Here is a 5,429-nt window from a genome sequence, read left to right as displayed (position 1 = left end):
CCGATCAACGCGTAATTTTAAATAAGGTAAGAGTATATCACAAAGGAGAAGCTTGCAATTTGAGATGGCGATCGGATAATATTTAGAGGGTTAAATGGACCAAAACTTTTGTATGAAAATTGTGAAAATTTTTAATATACAGCTTATATCTTAATTCCCGGAAGTGAGATATACTTGAAAGTGGAACGCTTGACCTTTCAGTTGATGCCAATTATGTTGGTGTGCATGATCAGATAACAAAGTTACAGCCTAATATACTCCGTTATTTGTTTGTAGTGTAATAATAAACTCTCTAGAAGTCGCAATTATACATCAATAGTCACGAAACTACTGACCTTTCCTCTGATGTAAATTGCAATAAAGAGAACCACATTTTTATCCCATGCTACATATTGTCTCTCCAAAAGTTTATGTAACACCACGAAATATTCGTCCTAGACTCCTTATTTGGTATGCCAAAATTCATATCTCGATGAGATAAAGCGATTAAGCCATGTGTGTCCGTCCATTAAAAATTGTAAACAAGCTTAAGGCCGCAATTATGGACCGATTGTAACGAATTTTTTAAGGAGGTTGGGTTTGGGCCAGAATAGAAATGATTAGTTTTTGGTTATGATCGTGAAATGTTCAGGGGATGAAATGGGCCAAAAACAAAATTTTAACCAATTTTGTATCGGCTCTGTAGGTCAAAATAATAACCCGCAAAATTCTAAACAAAGTTTGAGTTTATGATGAAGAAGAAGCGTACAAACCAACGTGAAGATCAGATAATACTTGGGTTAAAACTTTTGTGTGAAATTGGTTAAACAACGGAAGTAGTAGTACTACATAAGTGGGTTTCATGACATTTTAGTTAGTGTGAACTAAATTTTCCTTTCCTGCTACGAAAATGTCTTTGTCATGCTAGATAACTTTTTGGTTTTGGTCATAAGTATTATACATTCATTACATCTCTGATATTTGATAATTAAATTTTCACAATCATTGAAAAGAAGTTCCGTGGAGAGCGATTGTCCAGGGATAGTGGTATAGGGTATCCCATGGTCTGCTCCGTCCGACTATAGACTTTTCTTACTTGTTTTTTCCTAGGTTGTACTATTTTTGAGAAATATAAGTTTAAGTTGAAAAATTGCAGTCAAGACATTGTTCTATAAGGAGGCGATACGGTCAGTGCATTGTTCCAAGGTTGAATAGTTTCCCCTCATTTGTTTAATATTTTTATATCTGATTTTCCTCACGAATTTGGTGATTTGAAGGGTATAATATATGCTGATGATTCGTTACTTTACGCGCACCATGAATCTCCCGTCGAAGCTCTCCGTCAGGTATCATCTCACCTTGAGCAAGTGAATAATTTTTATTTGGATTGGGAAATTAAAATCAATGTGGCAAAAGGTAAAGCGTTATGCTTACGAAACGCATCCGGAAAATACAAACGGTTCGTGGTTCCACAGAGCAAAAATTTGTAATTATTTTTTTAGGGGAACGAAATTCACTTTGAAAACTCATTTAAACATTTTGGAGTTAACTTCAATAAATTGTTAAAATTTAATAATCCCGCTAGGGAAAACCTAAGAAAAGCTAACAGAATGAGGGGATCGTTTGCAATATTGTTTCATAACAAATTCTTATCGGCTGAAACGAAATACTCTCATACAAGGTTAGTATAAGACCAGTCCTTCGCTATGCTTTTACGATTTGGTTCACTATTTCACCAACCGTTATGAAAGAAATTGAAGTTTTTAAAAGAAATATTATTCGGAATTGCATTGGGAAGAACTAAAAAATGGGAAACAGGAGATTTTCAAAGAAATATATTTATGAAAAGTCGTGCGCATTGCAGATTACGCCCTAAATTACACTCTTAAATTTGTACAGAGTGTCCAAAATTTTGGGAATGTTATACAAAATATTTTAAGTGCAGAACAAAATTTATGTTGGACAAATACAAATTATTTGTCACACATTGCTCAGTGGCCACTGTGCATTGGTATTTTGGTGGATCAAAACAACATTCCTGGCAGTTCCTTGTATGCATCCACCACTCTTGGTATACAGAGGGGTTGGTTTTTTTCTGTTGTTTTAGTTTGTAAGATAGTTTGTAAGGTAAAAATTTAAATGTAGTTTTTAAGGAACACATCTGTAGACCAAAAGCTCTACAAAATGTGGTGCATGCTGGGAGCAAGCATAATTTAGCAATTTGTAATTAAGATAATACTTTTACCATAATTTCAATTTGTCAATACTCCCAAATTACTAAAATTAAAATAATAATACATTATTTTTATTATTTTATTTTTTGTTGCATTGTATGTTTTTTATGAGTCTCAATAAACTTTAACTTTAACTTTGAACTTCTATTATCAAAAATGGTAAAACCTACGAAAATATCATAAAATTCAATATTGTAAAGAATTTTCACAGCTACAACATTTTCTGCAATCCCACTTCGATTGGACTTGCGGTTTCCCAGCAAAATCGCGAAAACCTAAAATAAATTTTAAAATGTGAACTTTGACCGCGATTTATTTAAAAAGCGCCTGGCGATTTTTTTTTATTATATCCTCTGCCTTTAGGCTACAAAGGTAACACAACACCCCTTTTGTTTCTTTTCGTTTACTTCGATACGGTCGAAATAACTTTTATTTTCACATCACTATTGGATGTTAGTTAGGCTATTCATACTTTCATTTCTCTGCCTGTGCATCAGTATATTGAAGCGTATGAACGATGTTGAAAATTTTAGAAAACTCATACGCCAGAATGGTTTTCAATAGGTACCATGTTTTCTTAATCGCATCAATACAGTGGTGGCCAACAAGATTGCATGTTTTAGAATGCGATTAAGAAAACATGGTACCTATTGAAACCCATTCTGGCGTATGAGTTTTCTATATATATACATTTTTTAACGTTGTATAATTTTCGCAGTTATTTATAATTCATTACTTAAAAAAGGAAACTTTATATAACAATAACAAAAATTATGACAATTTGCAGTAGATTTAGTCTTGTCCGTCCGTCTGGCTGTCTGTCCGCCTGTCCCACAAAAGTTCAAAATTTGTCTGTAAAATGGTGTGAACGATAACTCTCGAAGGGAGCAATCAATGTGGTCCAAACTTTGCACATCGTATTACTACTTCTACCCAGCAAAATAAATTGGAAGTAGTGCAATGTGGACTATGTAGTTCTGTCACGCCATGTTTTGATGCAGTTCAACCGGAGTCGTGAATAAGGCACTCCAGTCCTCACATTTTAACCGCATTTGGATGCAATCCAAAGAATCACATCCACTTGTCACATTTTAACAACATCCGGATGCAGTTCAGCGGAGTCGTGAAAAAGGCACTCCAATTCCTCACAATTTAACAGCATCCGGATGCAGTCCAAACGGAGTCGTGAAAAAGGCACTCCGTTCGCTACATTTTATTAGCAGTTGTTAGAGATCCCTACATGTACATAAATCAGTTTGTACATCCCTACAGGCAGCGGCATAAATTTTCCAAAAAGAGATAAGCGTGTTAACATATCCAAACATTTGTTAATACAAACTAAATAATATTTAATTTGTGAACATTTTTCCGGTAACTCACGAGAAGAAAATTTCCGAGTGGAGTGCTGTTGGAGTACATGTCGAAATCTTAACTGGTGATTGGAAGACAACCCATTTAGCAAATGAAGTAAAAACAGTTCAGCTGGGAACAAATGGAGAGCGGAGGAAACACGCATGTTTGCGATTGAATTCAATGGAGAATTTTCATAATTTGTGTTAATATAATAAAGTTCTTAATATTTTTGTTTTACACAAATAATAAATGCATTTTATTTGTTCTGGCATATTTTGTAATGGCTTGCCCAATTTCCGCAGAATGCCTGTATCAAAACACGTGCTTTGGACTGATTCCTATTCTACCCCAAAGGGTCAGTTAAAATGCAGTGCCAAAGGGTCAGTTAAAATGCAGTGCCAAAGGGTCAGTTAAAATGCAGTGCCAGAGGGTCAGTTAGAATGCAGTGCCAAAGGGTCAGTTAAAATGCAGTGCAATGGAGTGCCTCTTGTAAAAATGATGAGTGAAAATGCATAATTTGATGCACTTCCACATCACTTGTACATATCATTTAATTGCTTCTTTGGAGGCAAACTTTTTGCTGGGTAGATATAGATCGGGTTCAAATATGGAGTATATTGGTACACTCCTTCGGGAACCTCCCACACAAAATTCGGATAAAGTGAAGTTTAAGAGCTCCTCTCGGATCGTCTTGAATTTGTTTCAGCAGGTTGTCCGTGCTACTCCCCTTATGACGGTACAATTTTTTTCTTGTGCAAGTCCATACTTCCTGAGATATTGGCCGTAATGTTTCAAGAAACCCTGACGGCACCAACCAAAATGCCAAATCCGCAAGATAATTCTCGCAGGAGTTTCTGATTGGTGCAGACTTTGCACATCATATTATTTTACCCAGTCATATATCAGGTTAGAATATGGGCTATACGGTCCACACCTTCGGGTACCTCCCACACAAAATTCGAAAAAAGTTAATTTTAAGAGCTCCTTTCGGATCGTCTTGATTTTTTTTCAGCAGGTTGTCCTTGCGACTCTTTATGACGATACAATTTTTTTCTTGTGTAAGTCCATACTTCCTGAGATATTGACCTTAATGCTCCAAGAAACCCTGACGGCACCAACAAAAATGGCAAATCTGCAGGTAATTCTCGCAGGGAGTTTCTGATTGGTGCAGACTTTGCACATCATATTATTTTATCCAATCAAGTATCAGGTTGGATATACACTCTCGTAGTGGAGAGTGTATGAAAATTTTGCCCGGTCGAACTTAAAGCCTGTGTTTTTAGAACGTGAATACAAATTGTTTTATTCGAAATTAACCCAACAAGGTTTGATAAGAAAGGCTCTCAGAGTAAGTAAATCTACGTAGTAGTAAATATAGGTTGTACCCACCAATAACTTAAAATTGATATAAGTTGCCTTATGTTAATTTCTCTGAAAACCCCATAAATGTTCTGTATTTGCCACCTAAGTAGGTAAGAAAGTAAAATTGCCATTAATGTGAGATTCAAATACCATTAAAATTGTGTGAAAAAATGCGAAAAAGAAAAATATAATTTACAACAAAAATCTTAAAATGTTTTGTTTGGTTGTTTTGTATCCCGGCCACAATCGGACACGTGTAAGTATACATCTGGACTAAACAAATACTGTAAGTGGGTCAGATGGTATACAGCCCTGTTTCTCTCTTTGTGTAGATGTACACACCCATTGTCGGTGTCATGCTTAAGTGTTCCATACGCCATTTGTCCGTTTTGAGATAATCGCATTTTAATTTCAAGAAAATATTTATATTTTTGACTTGACATACACTGTGCTACAAAAAAAAAAAAAAAAAAAAAAAATGACAAAGAAAACTGAGTAGAA

Source organism: Musca autumnalis, unplaced genomic scaffold, assembly GCF_047663935.1.
Source record: "Musca autumnalis isolate F117 unplaced genomic scaffold, ASM4766393v1 scaffold_4, whole genome shotgun sequence".
Classification (NCBI taxonomy): domain Eukaryota; kingdom Metazoa; phylum Arthropoda; class Insecta; order Diptera; family Muscidae; genus Musca; species Musca autumnalis.
This window is presented reverse-complemented; position numbering follows the sequence as displayed.